Source organism: Haliaeetus albicilla, chromosome W (genome assembly GCF_947461875.1).
Source record: "Haliaeetus albicilla chromosome W, bHalAlb1.1, whole genome shotgun sequence".
Classification (NCBI taxonomy): domain Eukaryota; kingdom Metazoa; phylum Chordata; class Aves; order Accipitriformes; family Accipitridae; genus Haliaeetus; species Haliaeetus albicilla.
In genome coordinates this window covers 1593062-1612558 of record NC_091515.1, presented here as the reverse complement: position 1 = coordinate 1612558, position 19497 = coordinate 1593062, and the positions used below count along the sequence as shown (strand labels likewise).

Sequence of the window (19497 nt, the reverse complement as noted above, 5' to 3'; positions counted from 1 at the left end):
ATAACTAATAAACGGCTTGGACAGATGCTAAAATATTTTAAAGCAGGTTTCAGCTGACAATCGCAGAGTATTTCAAGGTTCGTATTCCCCAGTTGCTCCCCAAGAGCAGACACTGCCGGAGGCTCCGTACCCCCCTGCTCTTGCTGCTCTGCTCGTGGGGAATGAACGCCCACGAGTGCTCTCAGGGCAGCGTCACACCAAGGGAAAACCAGCAATATTTTCAGACCGGAGGGATATTTTGTTTACCTACAAAACCGAGGCCAACTGGTTTGTGCTGTGCTCCTGATATGAGCACACCATTCCAGCTGCAACAGCAGAGGGACCTCGGATAGCCGGGAAAATGCAGAATGAGAAACACAACCATTGCAGAGCCTGGGGAATGATGTGAAAAAGCCCGATTTCCTCCCATTCACGTCCTTTGCATAACAGCCCGTACGGTTAGAGGGGGAATAACTAAATAACCTAGGGAGAATCTGGAGCAAGCCGTGATTATTACACCTAGAGCGCGGTCAGGGTGGCAATTGACCATGCGCAGGGCCGACCGGCAGCCCCAGCACGGCAAGCACGGCATGTCTCCCACGCTCGCCGGAGCACTGAGCAGTTATTCGAGCTCATTTGGATGCCCAGGCCAGCAGCCCCCCTGGACTGCAGCATCTCCACACACGAGTGGCTCTGCAGGAGCCACCTGGGACCCAACTGGGTCAACGCCGAGCAGGAGCTAACAAGGCTTGATGAGTCTGATTTGAATTTGCACCGCTGATTGCCTCTGCGGTGAATCTTTATTTCGTGTCATATGCTTCCATTTAAATGTGAAGAGCCACTTCTCGTCAAAGCTGTGGAGCACTTAGGCCACATTTGTTCCTTCTGGGCCAAATCACCCGTTCCTTCTCCAAACTAGGTATGAAGTGCTTGCGAAGCACCTATGGCACGCATGTTCCCATGTATTTCTGTGGCCCCTCCTGCTCTGATGTGGGGGAGCAATTCAGTTCCCCGAGCTCAGCCTGCGGCTGTGGTTGAGACCCCATCGGGTTTTGCATCTTGCCCCCACATGCTGCTTCAGCAGACAGGTCACCCCTGCCATCCCCACCAGCCCAAGGACATTCCCCAGGCAATGCCGTCCTGCCCACCGGGGGACAACGCACAGCCCTTGGCTCCAGCCTCCCGCTTGGCTCAAGTGTTAATTTTATTCTTCTGTCCTGGTTTCGGCTGAGATAGAGTTAGTTTTCTTCCTAGTAGCTGGTACAGTGCTATGTTTTGGGTTCAGTATGAGAAGAATGTTGATAACACACCGGTGTTTTTAGTTGTCGCTAATAATGTTTAGACTAAGTCAAGGATTTTTCAGCTTCTCCTCCCCAGCCAGCGAGAAGGCTGGAGGGGCACAACAAGTTGGGAGGGGACACAGCCAGGGCAGCGACCCAAACTGGCCACAGGGGTATTCCGTGCCATATGGCATCATGCCCAGTATAGAAACTGGGGGGAGTTGGCCCGGGGAGGATCGCTGCTTGGGAACTAGGTGGGCATCAGTTGGCAAGTGGTGAGCGATTGCATTGTGCATCACTTGTTTTGTATATCCCAGTCTTTTTATTATTATTATTGTCATTTTCATATTGTTATTATTATCATTATTAGTTTCTTTCTTTCTGTTCTATTAAACTGTTCTCATCTCAACCCACAAGTCTCTTTTTTTTTTCTGATTCTCTCCCCCATCCCACAGGGTGGGGGGCAGTGAGTGAGCGGCTGCGTGGTGCTTAGCTGCTGGCTGGGGTTAAACCACAACATCTTCCCAGTTTCTAAAGAGAAAGGCGCAGGGTGGGGATCGAGAAGTGCCTGCAAGGAGTGACTGGGCACCCAGCAATGCTGGCTCTGCACTGCCAGGGGCTCCCCGCACCTCCCAGCCAGCGGCCACGCAGCCCTCCGACCACACGCTGCCTCCGCAGGGTTTAATTAGCCCGACCACATCCAGAAGCTTTTCTCGGTGAGTCGTAATTTTATGGAAATCTTGTTAGATTAATTTTTAGTGGGGATAAAGCACTCATTCTTGGCACTCCACACTATTTTCCAGCGCCCGGCAAATCAGGCTCGCTCAGCCCATTAAGAAGCACTCTGTTTCCAGGTTCTACAGATTAATTTCATTCAGAGCTTTTTAGCCCTTGCTATGCTGCATGTAATAAGAGCCACTTTTGGTGCAAAGAAAGATTTTTTATGTGATTCCTAGCTAAAATATCTTCTGTTTGATATTCTGGATGGGGGATGTGTGACCATATGGAAATACTTCAAGGAGCTGATGGCTTGCACAAAGCTACCTCGGTGGGTTTGCTGGTGGTGACAGTTGACTCAAATAGATTGTATAGGATGTGGTGCCACATCCCTGAACTACTCCTGTCCTCTGCCTCTGTGACTGACTCACGAAGTCACCCTCATCGAGTCATTCTTGTGGACTTGCAAGACAGGCAGAAGAGATCTCTACAGCCACCTTGTCTGGTAGTTCTGGGCATAGACCAGATCTACCTGATCATCGGTACCTCTTCATCCAAGCAAATACGTTTTGTTTGAACTAGAGCAAACAATTTTGAGCTATTGATTCAGAAAATGGGGCTTTTACCTATATTTCTGCCATTCCACTGGCTCACTTTTTAATTGAATTATCCCATTCTTACCAGTGCATATCTTTGCATAGGATTACTAGAGGCTTCTTTTTCTCCCTTATTCCAGCAGAGATTTTGGCAATGTTATTTGGACTGCTTCCTTCTGCTGCAGAAGTGCACGACATCATCATCCAAGTTCCTGGGGTAAACCCTGGTCTTTCCCCTTGCCTCTCCTCTAGCCCCGCAGGTTGGTCTCTGCCTCACCGACCAGGATGGCAGAGCAGCGGGGACCCGAGCCCATGCCTGCACAGCAAGGCTGTGCCTTCCCTGTCATCCCGGAAAATCCACCCTGCAAACGAGCAGCTTCCTTTCCTGTGTTGCTAATTAACTTTGTGCATGAATCAATAGAAAATCCTGCAGTTGTGACACCGACTGGTGCCTCGGGAGACCACAGCTACCACCGCGGGAGAGGGGAAACTGCACGAAGCTGGGTGGTTTCCTTCAGTCTGTTTTTCTGAGTTTATAGAAGTGATTCCACATAATTTTAAAGCAAATTCACAGCTAGCTCTGTTGAAACACAGTAGTAGCTTGCTCAAAAGAGATACAGTTTAGGTCTGCATGAAACATTTTTCTGTTGTGTTTTGTTCTGCTTTTGCAATGTTTCTGTAGATAACATGAAAATGTCCAGAGGAAACTTAGCGAAAAGGAACCCACACAGACACAGTGTGATAAGCTGTTATAAATCGGCTCAAATGAAGTTAAAATAATGAGACAGGTCTTTTCAAATTAGAGCATTTTCTCCTATCACAACAGCCCCAGGTACTGAAAAAGAACATTATTACATTTCCAACTGGCCAGCACTTACTAATTGCTGCTTCTTCAGCGAGAGTCATGGGAGACCAAGTCAAAATCAAGGAACTGATGAAGTTCAACACCGGCTGTATTATACAGCTTTCTTCACCATGAATAAATAAATGCAGATGCACACAGTTATTTAGGTGCTGACATTCTGTGTTTGCAACATCAAAGTGATCCTGGTTTGTTTCTGAATTGTTGGGCACATCACATATTTAAAACATTGTAACACAGGGAATTAGGAAAAATGGGTGCATTTTGAAGTTAAATAACATATCTGATTTTAAAGAGAGATGCAAATTGCTTGCAATTGCAGGCTGAATTTTTGACTAGGCAGAAATGACCAAGGTCATTATCTGCCAGCCTTAACAATATCCTTTTTTTTAGGAAAAGAACATTTTCTGGGTCTGAAAAAAATGTGGGGCAACCTTCTAGATGAAAAATGCATTTTAATCCAAAAATTTAGTTTCAGTAAATAACTAAATAATCAGGGCTTTTCTTTCCAACATCATTTTGGGCAGAAGAGGATAGTGGTTTCTGACCAACCTTATTCATTCCTCTTATTCTTAACTAATTTGCCCCTGGCTATCAAATCACGGTGCAGAAAACATCAGCATATCCTGCTGAATTATTATTGTTTAGGAAACATATAATGGATTAAACTCCCTATAGGCATAAATTGATCAAGTTTGGTTGAGCTCAGTGGAGTTACACTGCCAAGTACCAAGATGTGAGCTGTCTCCAAGTATGAGTGCAGACATAGACTAGACTAGAACAGACTAGAGCAGAATAGAATAGAATATTTCAGTTAGAAGGGACCTACAACAATCATCTAATCCAACATCCAGCGAGCACACGAACCAGAGGAAGGGGTGACGGGAGCTCCTGGGGACCTGAACCATTCCTGGATGCCCAGCACAACTGGGAGAGGATGTGGGTGGCAGAGGAGTGGAGGAGGAAGGGGAGAAAGCAGGATAGACAGCGGAGACCTACTCATAAAATAAATCTGCAATACGTGTCTTATCTAATTAACTTGCTGGCCTTATGTAATTAAGACAACTGTTTGCTCCAGATTCACCTTGGTCATATATCTAGTTTCTATGTTCTAATCTATATAAGCCTTTTACAAATGGCTTATACTACCGTGTGTGAGTTTAGTCTGGGTGGAGTTTTTTTGCATAGAGGGTCAAGACACATGCTTGATACTATTTAAAACACATAGAAAGTTTCTCCTCAAAGAATCTTGGCAATTCAGGCAGTACATTGGTCAAGGACAGGATGAGAAAGAATATGAAATATGCTAGCAACACTTTGTCCTTGCTCAGTTCAGACATAGCTGTGTCTGAGTGCTTTCATTAAATATCACTAATTGCTACTGACAACCCTTTGGAGGGCCACTGGGCAGTCTTACGTGTGTTAAGGCTCCCCACAACAGGTCACATATTTGTCACGTCGCATACCCCAGCGACAGAAATCCTACCTGATGAGTGTGACTTGTTAGGCCACCGTAAGAGAGCAGCGTGCCCCAGTCCTTACAGACCCACGCTGAGTGAGTGAAGCAAGACTAAAGCAGATTGAATGCATTTGCATAAGAAGTTTGTAGCAGTTTAATGAGCTTGAATATACATTAATTTAGCATGCTTTAGTGAGATGAAAAATGACGCTATTAATACTTTGTGAAAAACCACAACTGAGCCACAAGAACTGGTTTAAGACAGCTTACTTAAAGGCATACACCAGTTTTGCTAAACATAGTTAAAATGATTTTTTTTTTCCCAAGTAGAGCAGGCCTTAAAGAAAAATTTGAATAGGAAATAACTTTCTGGTATAATTAAAGGGAAAATAGGGGGGAGAGAGAGAGTTGGCTGCAACTTCTTCCTTATTGCTGGGGAAGAGTGAAGCTATGCCGAGCTGGGCAGCAGCTGCCAGCTGGTATTTGCTCCCAGCTGCGGGCACAGGGAGAACAGGAGAGATAACATATTTGCTTTCGTTGTGGTGCGATATTGCAGGTAATGCAAATATGCTCGTCACAGGGAACATAAATACCACATCCTGCTACTACTTCTAAAGCAGATCCAGCCCTCTTGAAAAAAAAAAAGTGTATGAGGAAATACCACCCTTTCGTTATGAATTTTGTATGATTTTCTCTAATAACTCTGTAAAGTATTTGTTTAGTCACTGCTGCTTCACATGAAATTTCTCTATCTGGAAAGAACAGGGTCCATGCACGTTTCCTGTTCTTGTGAGTAACAACTGAACTTTAATTGTTAGAGGAATAAGCAGGAAACTGAGGTTACTAAGACATTTGCCTCTAATTTAAGAGACCCAAAACAAACACAACTACCATAGTTTTATTTAACATTTAGCAGCCTAGAGGAGATAAAGAGAAAACTTATCTGGGAACTGCAAGGGCTTCAGAGAAATGCTTCTGCCTGAAACCGTCCATCATAGCAAAACATTTCCAGTTATATAAAAAGAGCTGGCAACCAGCAGAGTTACTAATTGCCTGTGTGGCCAAACTGAATCACTGCTGATTGCAAGCCAATTTGTCAGATACTGTGTGGGTGCGAAGTTCTGAGCTGTGAGGCCTCAAAGAAATGTTTGCCAACAGTTTGATCTCCTCTGTCTACGAGCACTGGGCATTTACCAGCAGGGAAAGGGGCAAACAGACCAGCGATAACCCATTTAGGAGTGCTGCAGCAGCTAACGCTGGCAACCGGTCTGACTGATCTTAAACTGAATGACTGCTGTTCCCAGCTGAGCTGCATGGAAAGTATTTTTCAAAAAAGGATGTGTGCGCCATAGGTAAGAAGGTTTATTTGTAAGCTGTGCAGCCCAAAGAACAAATCTGTTCAGAAAAACTCTTTTTCACATGGTAGTGAAAGCACTGTTTCGAAACATTGCCAGTAACAAACCCCAGGGAAGGGCAGAAACCGTGTAAACAGACCTCTAAGTGGCTATAAGCGCCAGAAGGTGGGACTGGGCACAGGATCTGCAGCTGGATCGTCCTCCTGGGATCGTGAAAGGTTACCTGCAGCTAGCCCAGTTTTGCAGGTATCTCTGGACACACGGAAAAAAAAAGGGTTCCTATTTGTTCAAGTAGAGTGTGAAGCTCAAACTCCCATTCTTTGCTCCTCACCGGATGATGTGTTCTATCAACCTACTTTATCAGTGTGATACCTCAGCATTCCCCGTCACATCTGACCAATGACTTCACACACACAAAAGAAGACATATAAAAGAGGAATTATAACTTCACAGGCCACTCTGCTGAAACTATGACAAGTCCAAGGATTTGAGTGAAATTATTAGAACTCACTCTGAACACGCAGCTCTGCCAGCCAAGGGCTTTCCAATGTGCCATAACCTTGCCAAAATAGGTGTACAGGGTAATGCTGGCCCTTATTTTTCTGTGCTGTTCTCCCTCTCCCTCTCCTGCCTATTGCATTCTTATTTTTAAAGCAGATATTTGGGGGCCAAACGGTGCTAGTACTACGTGCCAGTTACCAGCAGCGTAGTGCAAATGTTGTTATTGTTTTCCACATGAATACGAATGCGCAGTACTAGAGAGAGAACGCATCTCTCCCAGCCCTGTGAGGCTTCTCGAGCGCTCTGTGATGGAGACATCAAATTAATTTCAAGTTAAGGTAAAGGGTTACCCTCACGTAATGACAAGCCTGTAGCAGAAATTACTATAACCGTGCTGTTGGGCTGCATGGGCTCACTGAAGGTACTCCAGTGGCGTGGAAGCGGTTTGGAAAAAGCTGCGCTTTAGCTACAAAATACTGGGGTGGGGTTTTTTTGGTTTTTTTTCAGTAGCACAGAGTGATTGGGTTATCAGGGAGTGGATTAGCGCTGGGTGAACTCTTGCAGCTGCACCACTCCATCCTCCATGCTGGGATACTGGAAGAGCGGTGGGGTTGGAAACACAGCCTGACTGACCGACCGCCTCGGCTTGAGTTTTGGGAACTAGGAGGTGGATTAAAGGGAAAATTTGAGTTAACTTGAGCTAGCGAGGCTGTGGAAAGAAGCCCTTTCAACTTCTTCCCCTAAGGACTCGGGGGGGTGATAAGTAACAGGTTACAGCTGCTCTTTGCTCTGCGTCAGGCCTGCAACGCCGGAGCGGTGCTCAGCTGGGGCTGCTCCCCTGGAGAACTGCTGGTAAAACCTGAACGCCCATTAAACCGACGGCAGGGCGCAAGTTGGGACTGGCCGGGCTGTGGGACTCGGCTGGCAGGCTCCTGCCCTTCTCCTCCCTCCAGGTAAGGCAGGGCTGGGTCCCGCTTGGGGTAGGGACTCTCCCTCGCTGCTCAGGCCCTTGGTTTCCTCAGGGGGAAAGCTGGAAACCCTCCCCCCGGAGAGGGACCGGTTCGCCTGAGGGAAAACCGGGAAGAGGGCGGTCTGCCGTCAGACCCCTTCTTCCCGCTCTCTGAGGGCTTTGGCTCGACCCGCTCCCCCCGGCTGGGCACCTTCCCCAGAGGGAAGGCTGATCTTCCTCCTCCTCCTCCTCGTCGCTACCACAGGTTTCAGCGCCTCACGCAGAGACACCCGCGGCAGGTAGGACCGGCGGAGGGAGCTTCCCCTCAGGGAGAACCCGGCGGAGGGAGCTTCCCCTCAGGGAGAACCCGGCCCCTGCCCGCCTTCACGTCCCCGCCCCGCCGCCGCCAGCCTCGGCCCCGAGGGCGAGCGCCCACATCCGTGCGCCGGCCCCGGCAGCGACGCCTCCGCCTCGGCCCCAGCCTCGGCGCCGGGCTCCCGCAGAGGGAGGTGCTCCGCGCCTCGCTCGTCCCCCTTCTCGCCGCCGACAGCGAGGGAAAGAGGCGCAGGCGGCGCCGAGCTCCCGGAGAACAGGTCTCTGCCGCCCGCGGAGAGCGTGTGTGAGGGGACAAGCGGGACGTGGTGGGTGGGCGGGCGACCCTGCCCGCCTCGCCGGTCGCTGTCGGCCCTCGGGTTCCGCCGTTTCCCGCGGCCCGGAGGGCCAGGCCGGCGGCTAGGGGCGGCCCTGGGACTTGGTGTGCGGAGGGAGGGTAAAATGGAGACCGGGGATGGGGAGCCGGCTGCGGGGTGCTAAGAAATGGTTCGGTGAAGGTGAGCACGGAGCCCGGACTGTCGCCCCGCTCCAGCCCGCGGCCCGGGGCGGCTGGAAGCCGCCCCGGGCCGCGGGCTGGAGCGGGGCGACAGGCGGGAGTCCCACCCCCGACTATCGCGACTGTGTTCTCCTCATGACAGCGCGGGGGGGGGCGGAATCTGGGGATGTATAGGTTCCTGGCATATCCTGCGTTTCGAGCTGGCAGGTTTGTGAATGTGGAAGACCTGGCTGGCGGAAAGGGAAGGGCAGGATAAAGCAGCTAGTGAATGATGCGTGTCAGTGAATGATGCCTGTAAAAAAGCCTAAGGGGAATGCGTAGCGAGGCGGTCTTATTCCAGGATGTCCAAATATAAGTTACCCCGAAATAGTTCCTCCGTGAGCAGACGCGTTTTGACGGCGCGGTGTCTGCTGTCGCTCCTTAATTTGGGTGGAGGAATGAGATGAGAATATGATATGGAGTATATAAAAAGATCAGCTGAGACGGAAGCAGAACGCCCTTTTTCATTTAAAAAAAAAAAATGGCTGGTTCAGAAATACCACGCAGAGTATTGTTATGCCATTGTATGGCTAATAGCCTTATTAGATCAGATTATTGTGGAGAGGCTTCTTTCATGCAGTTCTATGCACTTTGCAGGAATCGTGGAAACAGATTTGGTCCTTAAGTTTGTAGCCAAGCGCAACTTCTGCAGAGTTTAACTGAAGCATCTTTGTGAGCGGCTGTGGCAGGAGGAGAAAGGCAGGTACACCGAGTAGCAGAGAAATAGTTTGCCTCTTCTGAGCTTTATTATAAAAGTTCTTTTAAAGTAGCTCTATGCCGTGGGCTGTAGGTGGAAAAAAAAATGCCAAAGGTAAAATGAATTGCATGCTTGCAGACATATGGGGGGAAAAAAGGCCTGAGTCTTGGAGTTATGCTAATTCGCACCAGTGAGAGAGAGTGTGACTCCTCTTTCAGTTCTTTAATCAGACTTTGACTCAGAGGAGAAACAGTTTTCCCATGCTGAAAAACTCTTCTCAACAAATCTGGTGGGTTTTGGCTGCGTGTGAAGTTCTCAAGATGGGGTGTTACAAGTAAATGCGCAAGAAGGCACTGTTGGCAGTTTTGCACACAGCGTTGTTGGAAAGCTCTGTTAAAACATGGTGCTAGGGAAGTTTGAACAGCTGCAGAGAAAAGCGACAGCTCTCATGGTGTGGTGCTTATTTTTGCCTTGAAAGAAACAGCAATATATTGCAGCCTGCTAAAATGTGCGAACTGGGGAGTAGCAACATGCTCCCTTAGAGCGTGCCTAGAAACTGCTAAGGCTGACATATCACAACCTGGTCATTACTGAAATACATGCTGTCACTGTTTAAAGCTGGCATAATAGCATCTCGAAAATATATTGCCCTTGAGAGCGTGTCACAAAATACAGTTGTATGCTGCTTACCTGTATATCTGCAAGCCCTGCCTGCTGAAAGTCTGAATTTGCATTTGTGAGAACTGGATAGCTTTTTTTTTTTTTTTTTCCTGGGAGCTGTTCTTTTCTCACTGTTCATGCACTGCAGCCTCAATTTTCCAAGCTGATTTTCCTGTCAGCCTGTGGCAGGTATTTGGTCTCAGAACTGGTGCATAGGCGACTATAAGTGTAAGTTGTGCTGGTTCCCACGAAAACGTTGGTTTTGCTCTTTCTTTCATTAAGAAATGAAATAGCCCAGAGTAATTCAGAAGAAGGTCTATGTTTTGCATTTTGTGTTTTGAAATGTGACCTGGGAAGCAGCATGGTCAGTAGCATAATGCAGCAGGTCTGGGTTTGATTTGTGTGGCATTGGGAAAGTTTGAGCCTGGCAATTGGTCCTTCCTCCCTGCCACCCCCAGGTGTGGCTGTTGGCCTGGGTGGAGGTACCTGTGTCCAACAGCTGAGATAAAGTGTGGCCCTGTGCCTGCAGCTGAGTGCTCCCTGCTGCAATATTCCCTGTGCTCTGTTGTATTTAATGCAGCAGTATGAAATGGCCAGACAGCATGGAAATAGGCAGTTTCTGTGATCTAAACCACAGCATGTTTATCAGGCAATGGATAATTCTCTGGAATGACTGATAGGGAGTAGACCATGTAATCTTGACATTTCATATCAGGAAAGGAGCTTTAAGATCTGTGTTTCCTTTTGAATCTTGAAGAACTGGCTAATTCCCATGGGTTAGAGTTATAAAACTCATTGCTAATCTTGCTTGTGGCAGCTCCTAATTCACTTCTCGTTCTTGCCCTCAAAACCTTTCATTTGTTCGTCTGCCCCTAAACGCCTGGGTCTGCTCCCGGCACCATTAGCGGGACAGGCAGGGCTGGCATTAACCAGGGTGCGGCAGGTATGGCACTTTCTTGAGAGACAGGAGGAGAACCAGCTGTGAGAACTTCAGAGGTTGTGTTCCTGGTGTCTGCCTGCCATGTCCTGATGCGAGCAGAAGGCCGCTGGTGCAGAGAGGACAAGCACACCCTGGGAAGCTTACTGGCAGCGGCACGGTCGCAGGCATGAGCGATATCTCAGGAGGACCATCATGGGGAGTCGAGAAGACAGGCGTGAGAAGACCTTTCTCCTCTCTGGTACAGCCTCAGCTGGAAGAGAGAAATAACTGTTCTCTCTGCAGCTTTAAGGGGTTAAAACTTTTGGGATAACCAATTTGTGCCTGAGCAGTACAATAGACTTTAATTCCTAAAACCTTTCATGGAATAATCAGATTGCTTTAGTGTTCACATAAGATTGTCTGCTGTAGAAAGAAGAAATGATTTACTGTTTCAAAAGCAGTGATTTAAATGTGTAATAGCCATTAGCTTGTTAGAACTAATGACTTTCTATCTCAAGGAACCTTCTTTACAATTTGCAGTCCTTAGAGTCACGATAAATGGGATCAGATTATTTGACAAACCAAACCGTTTTGATCACTGTTGTACGTTTTTATTTAAACAGAATGGTACAGGGAGTGGAAATCTGCCTTACCGTATGGAGGGAGGTGTAGCTGCTATTGTGGCTAATGATTATTGCAGTGATTGTTTAAAGGGACACTGAAAGTGTTAGAGCTTTCCGAGCCTGTTGTAAGCAATATGGAACAAAAGGCATTACTTTTCAGTTATGCCAAAAATCTTCTTTACTTGTCTGACAGCAGAAGGGAGACTGCTTTGAGGATTTCGGAAGGGCTTTTGATGAAGTGCAATCAAATGTAATTACCTCTATAGCATTCCCCGGGTTCAGGTGTGAACTGAGTGTGCCAATGGCAGGGCCAGTCCCTGGCCCTTTAGGGTTTGAGAGAACCATGTAAAGCTGCACTTCAGCCACAGAAAAGCCTCTGTGTTTCTAGGTAAGCCCCTGCACAGGCTTGGGATATGCAAAGTGAGTTCGCCACCCTAATGGAGGTTTGGTGTTAAAGGAACTTAAAACCTAGCCCAAAGATTTTGGGAAAAGCAGCAATGTATAGAAATACAGACCTGTCTAGGGTGCAGCCAGCCAATAGCTTAAACTACTGTAATAGCAGCTTTGCTTTTTATTCACAAACCTGAGATACTCCTTTGTCAGCTGTGACTGAGATCTCCCTGGCTGCAGTTTAAGCCCAGCAGAAGCCGCAGAGAGCAGGTCCCTTCCCCTTGGTGGCTGCCCTCCTGCTCTGGAGGAGGCCAGTAGTGACTGGGAGCATTGCATTTTAAGTCAGGCTGGCAGTGTTTGTAGTGGGTATCCATAACAGGGCAGTCTTGAGCAGGCGATTCTTCAGACAGCATTGTGTGTTCAGTTCCTGCTAGCCTCAGACAGGCGGGGGAGTATAGGCCACTTGCACGGTGATGCAAGTGCATGAAGTCCAAGGAAGCTGTTTTTTTTTTTTTTTTTTTTGGAAGAGAATAGCTGTTGGAAGGACCGTCAGCTTTACAGGAATGGTGGCCACGGTGTTTCAGAGCTGTAACAGGTGCTGTAGCCAGCAGTAGGCTCCACTCACTGCTTTCTGTCCATTCCCAAACTGATACGGCTGGGTTTCCTGGGGTTTTGTTCTGGGTTTTTTTTTTCCCATTACTGTACATACAGCCCATTATCTATAGACAGCACAAACCAGAAATTCTCCTAGCCTTAATCTTGATTCAGACTTTTCATTAGATACTTCACTATGGAGATGCTCCAAAAGACAGGTTTGGGTTGATTTTGGGATCAATTAGAGGGTTAACAATGGCCCCTGGCTGATTGTGGTCAGCCCTCTGTTCCCCTGCTGCTTCCGAAAATATTTTTGGAAGGAGATTAGAAAGCATCCATGTTAACAAAATTGAGCTGTATTGGCCAGACTTTGGGCTGACTAACTGTAAACCAGCATAACTGGTTAGTGGAGCGATGCTGTTTCATACCGTCGGAGGACGGCCCCAACTATCGGGACATGCTTTCTAAGCTGTGGAGTTGACTTTCCTCCCTCTACCCCCCTTGCTCTCTACTCTGTTGATAACTGTTCATTGCACATACTGATTCATGTATGCAGGAAGAAGGGTAGTGTTATAAAAAACATGAGTAGCTGGCAAATGTTCAGGTCTTTTAGATGTAATCATCCAGTTTGGAGCCTTCATCAGTATATCAGGGTTCCTAAATTTAAATAGAGATCTGCAGAAAACCAGTGTAACAGTCACGTGCTTGGTGGCAAAGGCTGGGCTTTGTCAAAGGAGTTTTACAAAAGATTTATGATGAGTTTTGGATTCAAAACATGAATTTGATAAGGTCAGGGAGAGATGAAGTATGGATAATGATACCATGCTTCTGCAGTTAAAAGGGAAGTCTAGCCCACTTCATGTCTTTCAGATAACTATATTAGCTCATAAATTTTCATAGGATTTTTTTTTTTTCCCTGACAAACAGACTTGCCTTCAAAAGAGCAGGAGAGACTTGGAGGGTTTGAACAGCAAGTCAGCAGGGAGCTACTCGGCATCTCTCCTGGAATCTGTGGCGTGTTGGGCTGTGTTGGTAGGGTGGGGAGTGACCCTGCACTTGTGACAGCAGTCCCGATATCCCCCTTCTCTCCTGTTTAACCAGGGATACTTCCCTGTGTGCATCCAATCTTTGTACAACTTTTGGACTCCCTTAAAGGGAGTTGCATGATTTATATAAATTTTATGAGATTTTTTTTTCAGTGAGCCACTGAAACTTCCCACACTGGCTTTCCTCCTTCTTAAATGCATTCCTGTAAATGTTGTTAATGACTGTGCTTGTTTTCCTTTTTGAAGTGTGAATGAAAGATTAGAGTATTTGCCGTCTGGGTTATTTTACAGTGGCAGGATTCTGCTGCCTTTTGCAAATCCTTTTCTGGCGTGTGTATTTTGCAGGTATTTTCTAAATTATCATTAATTTCTGGTCAGTAGCACAGTTATATTTGTGCAGTCAATCAAGTGTGATAGACTGGATTACATGCTAAATACAGACCTACTGTGGCATGGTCAACCCAGAACTAATTCCTGTACTTACTGAGCAGGTTTTTGAAATGGTGAAATAGAGGAAAATGTGTATGGTCGCTTGTGTTGTAACTCACCTTGTATTATATGTTTGGCCTAGAGGAAAAAAGGGGAAGTGTCGTGATAACAGCTTCTGGTAATGGCTGGGTGTGGTCCTTGTCTTTGCCTTTTTTCTTTTTTTGTATTGCATGTATTTTTCATATTCATTAATACTGAAAATGACTGAATTAGTCACTCTTCTCCCTTGCCCACACAAATGTAAATATGTATTTGTTTTGTGTGTATGTAGCAAGCATTTTTAGGCAGCGACACCACGTCAGCAGGAAGGGAAGGGCTCCAGCACTGCTCTTCCCTCTTTAAGTGCAACTTGGGGTAGCAAAGCACGCAGTGTGAGAAAAGGAGTCCAAAAGGTGTGGGTATGTGAACAGAAAACAGGGATGGACGTGGGTAGCTGAGAGCATGCTGCTTGGTTTATTCTGAATAATACTTGTGGGATGTGTGGCGATGTGAATGGGTTCTAGCTTAGGAAATGTCTGGTGTTTGCCCATCTATTTAGAAAGCCATATTTGGAAATTTTACTGGTTTTGCTTGTCTGAATGCTCACTGCAGGTTTCTTGTGAGGTGAAGGGGAATTTAAAGTGGAAGTCCTGATGGCTCCTTCGCAGGGCACATGTAGCAGCGAGGAGTGTGATAACGAACTCGCCTTCTTACCTGTGGAGTTATGTTCAGCCTGTGCTCACATGGGTGAAAGCTGAAAGTCCATATACTTAAAGAACTTCTAAAATGCAGTATGTTCTGTATATATTTCTTCCTCTATTAAAAAGGGTATCCTGGCTTACTAAAGAGAGTAGTATGTGGCTGTGGTTCGCCAAGAGTCTTCTACATACTGAAGCCTGAAGCTGTCTGTGCTCAAATGCTGCGAGGCAGCCATGCCAGAAAGCACCCGTCTGGTCCTCCAGGGGTTTTCACTGTAAGGAAGAAAATAAGGAAAGATCATTTCTTTCACACTAATGCTGCATTTGTTACATATTGTTGCTCACAGCTCCTGTATGGAAATTATTATGTATGCCTGATTTTGAGCAGAGATGCCAGCTTTAATTTCATCTCAGCATAGCTCCAGTGAGTTGTTTGATTTTTGAGGGGGAAAATGTTTGGCTCATTGTGGGCCATTTACTTGGCAGCTGTGAGGCTCTGCTTTTTTGGCAGATGATTGCAGACAAATTATAGCATGATGCTGGGATGACTGGACGGAGTTTTATCTTATCTTTCCTACATCCTGTCTCTTTCTCCCACTCGGAAAGGACTTGTGAGGCTACTTTCTGATAATGCGGGCTTAAATTTAATTCTCTGTCTGTTCCACTTTGAATTGCAGATGGTCCTGTATGTTCTCTCTGCTAGGGAAGAGCTGTTTAATGTGACTCTGTTAACGAGTTTGATGTTTATAATCTGGTTGATGTGGGGTTCTCTCTTGGATGCTCCATCAGTGAGAGATGTTGTCCCACAGTAAGAGAATAACAGGTTGTGGGGTTTTGAGGGTGACAGGGGACTCAAGTTTAGTTCTTCACTGTACTGGTTGTGGCTGGGGTAGAGATACCAGCCAGAATCTTGAGGATGAAAGAAAAGGAAGTTAGCTGGTGTTCCTGCAGAAGACCAGGGGAGGCTTTCTGTTCACATTGCAGAGCTTTGCGTTTCTGTTCAAAGGACGTAGCTAAAGAACTTCAAAGACTAGCCACATCCAGGTCAATCTTGAGATGTCTTTCTGCTACAGCCTGTGTGATTTCTTTAGGAGGATAGACGGAGCGGGAAATAATGCATTTCAAAAATCTCTTGTACATAGTGACTCTGATTTCCAACAAGAACCTGCTGCCATTGGTGTTTTTCATCTCCTAGAAGTGACTCTAACAGGAAACATAGCAGGCAGCCTGTCCTCCCACAGATCAGCTTTGCCTAGCTCTCTCCTCTTTTCTTTATTAGAAGTCTCCATGCAGCTCTTTGTTTATCAGAAAGTAATCTGTGGAGTGCTTGGGAATGAGAATGGGTCTTCTTGGTGGTACTGTGCTAAACTTGGTTAATGCCCACCTGTCTCAGGCCTTTTCCAAAGTATTTTTAAACCATGAGTTGGTATTGGGGTCATGTCTCTGCATGCCATACATTGGTGGTAAGTGCCCCTTGTCACCTGTATCCAATTGCTGACCCCGAAGGGAATGAGGAGCGGAATCTCCAGGGTGAAAGGATAGTGCCACAGTCATTCTGGGGGATCCTGCAGGTCATCATCATGTGGTCCAGTACCTTTGCCTGTGCTTAGGAACGTCATTCCATGACCCAAGACATGATGGCTCGTGCCGTGCACCAAAGAAAGTTGAATGGGGTCGGTTTGTAGGTTTTTTGGTGCTGTTGGATCTATTAGGCTGTTGCTGGGCTCTTGGAACAGCATTGCATTTTATTTGAGGATCAAATTTGTATCAGCTGATGATATTTCGAGGTGCCAGAGGCTGTCAAAAAAGGGGAAAGTGGTGAAGGTCTTAATGGTGCTGGAGAAGTCAGACTCCAGCCTCGCTGCAGCAGAATCGAAGAGGAGCAGCAAATCTCCCAGTGCCAGCTGCGGTAGGGAGCATAGAGTTTACTTGTGAAGCCTTTCCCTGGTTGGCTCAGGGTTTGCTGATTTGAGTAAGTGACAGTTACTATGTCTGTGTGGTGCACTTCTGATACAGTCATTTCTGAGTTGGTCCTCAGGACAGCACTGATTTTTTTTTTTTTTTGTTATGGTTTTTACATTTAAAAAAAAAGCTTGGATGAATAGTAGCGGTGCTGATTTATTTTGCTGCAGAGGGAACGAATCTCTTGCTGACTGGCTGCTGGTACAATATGTGTGCTGTGACTTTATATCCTGCGTTTTCTAGAGCTAATGTTATTTATACAAGATTTTTGTTTGTTGGGCTTTTAACTAGTAGCGCGTCAAGGGAAATAAAATCTTATTTTCTGGAACTGACTTCTCTCTCGTTGCACATGTAACTTTTCCTTGATGATATTCCCATTAGCTACTTAGGTAAGTGTTGAACTTCTTTCAACAGCCCTCCATTAATGAGAAAATGTGTTATCAGAAAATCTAGTAGATAATCTATTTGATTAGGAAAGTCTTTTAAAATTTAAAAACCTGCAAAGTTTGAAATTTAGAAGTTTTCGAATTTTTTTAATCTTTTCCAATTCTGAGGGGCTAAAAGTATGACTAACAGGCCGTGTTAGGTTAGGTTCATCAGAATTTCAGCCTGCTGAATTTATTTTTACTGTAAATATAAACATTTTGAGATGAAAAAGTTTCTGAATTGAAACCATTTTTCTGCAGAGTTTGTTTCCAGCCAAAAGTGATTTTTTTTTTTGAAAAGCAATTTAGATTTCAATGAATTGCCTTTCTCCCAGTTTTTAAGGAACACACTACAAATGCAAGAAGAAAACCAGACTTAACAACTTTTCTCCTCTGCATCTCCTTCCGTGCACTGGGGAGGTTCTTCAGAGCGAGCTGTTGACTTGTGCCGAGGCTGTCGCTTTAGTTGGAGGGGTTATTGATGGATCTGCAAAGGGCTGGAGCCCTCCTGCTTCCACAGTCCCACCTTCTGGAGGTGCTGCGTTTGGGAGGCTCCTCTGGGCATGCCAAGCTGAGTGTGGTGGGATGTGCCACGGTGCATTTCCTCTGTGCCTTGGGTACAGAGCTGCAGAGCAAAGGCACGGTGCCTGAGGAGTAGATTTTCCTCTCCCTGTAGGCTATAACTGAATATCTTCAGGTTTGGTTGGTTTATGTGAAGCCATATCTCTCTATCGAGAAAATGTTCTCTGGGGTATCTGCTGACAAGTGCCAGATTTTAAATGATCTCTCACACTGTAGTTAGAGAACATTAAATAGGGGTGGAACAAAATAATCAATCGAGAAACAAGATGCTGCTTCTGGTCTAGATGGGAATCTTGTCTGCCAAGAAAGCAGAAGAGTGTTTTTTAAATCAGGCTCAGTCTAGATGCACAGCCTGGAAGAACAGCATCAAAATGTCACATTTATCATCCTCTGGCTGTTGGCCATGTTGGCAGAGAGGGTTGGGAGGGACAGTTGGGAGGCCTGTTTGGGTTTTTGTAAAGCTTAATTGGTAACATGGTATTAGAGAGACAGCACAGGCTTCAGAATTGGAAGGTGAGATTGCATTAGTTGAGTGGAAAATTGGTTTTGGTCTGTGTGGGCACTTGCAGGTTGACTGAGCCCTGTGGGACAGACGGTGGGGGAGACCTCGCTGGTTCTGGCTGCTCTGACTGCAGGTGGTCTGTGGTGGAGACACAGTCACAGCAAAATGAGTCGTCATCACTAGTATTACAACTTCAAGTCCATTTAGATGCTCTCAGGATGGTAAGGACTTGAAAGTTAAGGTTCCAGGCACAGGGGTGTTTTTTGAATGTCGTCATGGGAATTGTGAATTGAGTTGCTTTGTTTTAGCAATGTAAGACTTTTGCGTTACAGCCCAGGGGTGTTTCTTTTCAGTAGCTCAATATATTGAGCCATTTAAAAATTAGAGTTGAATAAAGTATATTGCACTTTTGTTGTGTTAATAACCTCTTAATAGAAAATTCTGCAGCATTTTTCAGATTTTTGCTAGAAGAAATTCTCTTGAAATACAGTCTCTTTTCTTTAAGAACCCCAAACCTTCTCCACTGAAGAACCTTGCTTTTTTTCAGATATGGCGTATAATTTTTATACTTAAGTTGTACATACTGTTTCAGTTAACATTTGTCATGAAACAAAATGAAACATTCAGAATTTTCAAATCCAGCTAATTATAGACATGTTTAAAAGCATGCTTAGATGTTTATCTAATAGTAATTATTAGTAATCAGTAGTAATTTTAACTCTTTCATTCTAAATGAAATTAAAATCTTAATGCTCAAATTTCCTGTGGAACAAGAACTCAGTTTGTTGTCCTACAGCATTTTGGAAGTGGTAAAACAGTAATGGCAGTGTGATGGCAGTGGATCCGTCTGGTCTGTCAAAGTCTCCCTGCACACAGGTTTTTGTGAAGCATGCTCTTCCCGACTCCATCGCATAGCTGGTCAAGGAGAGGAAAACTGGTGGTTTCAGGTTAAAATCTGAAGGAATAAAACCCCTTTATCCAACCAATGACTATTTTACTTTCTTACGCAGTACAGTGAATGAGGAGAGCAAAGTTGGAGTAACCGTGCCAAAAGACACCGGTTCCCAGGCTGCCTCCCTGCCCTGGTGGCATGGGTGACTGCCTTGGCTAGCGCCAGGCTGGGAGAGGCTGCAATGCTTGTGCAGCCCCTGGTGCAAACAGGCAGGAATTTCTGGAAAGGCAGCCAGTACTGCGAGTAGGAGTGCCAACTGCCTTTTCATGACAGATTTACAAAAATAGGTTTTTAATCATCCTAGTCTGATGTATATTTTGCTCAATGTTTACAGGTCTGGTAAATTCTGAATATTCTGCTTTGCACGTTTGCATAGCAAGGAGATGCTGAACTTCAGCTTCCAGAGAACATGG

At 45.9% G+C, this 19497-nt stretch overlaps 1 protein-coding gene across 5 annotated transcripts in view; it reads left to right on the top strand.

Moving 5' to 3' along the window:
- The window catches only part of RAB27B (RAB27B, member RAS oncogene family), a 52968-nt gene that overhangs the window by 14032 nt on the left and 19439 nt on the right, over positions 1–19497 (top strand). Inside the window, exon 1 of one of the 5 annotated variants that reach the window (XM_069775233.1) lies at positions 7683–7702. The exons of 1 other annotated variant lie outside the window; for it this stretch is intronic. The gene's annotated coding sequence lies outside the window, so the exon portion shown is untranslated. Of the gene's footprint in view, positions 1–7682; positions 7703–7875; positions 7998–8118; positions 8292–11081; positions 11102–19497 lie in introns of those variants that run through there. 3 more of the 5 variants (XM_069775234.1, XM_069775230.1, XM_069775232.1) reach the window with 3 other exon arrangements.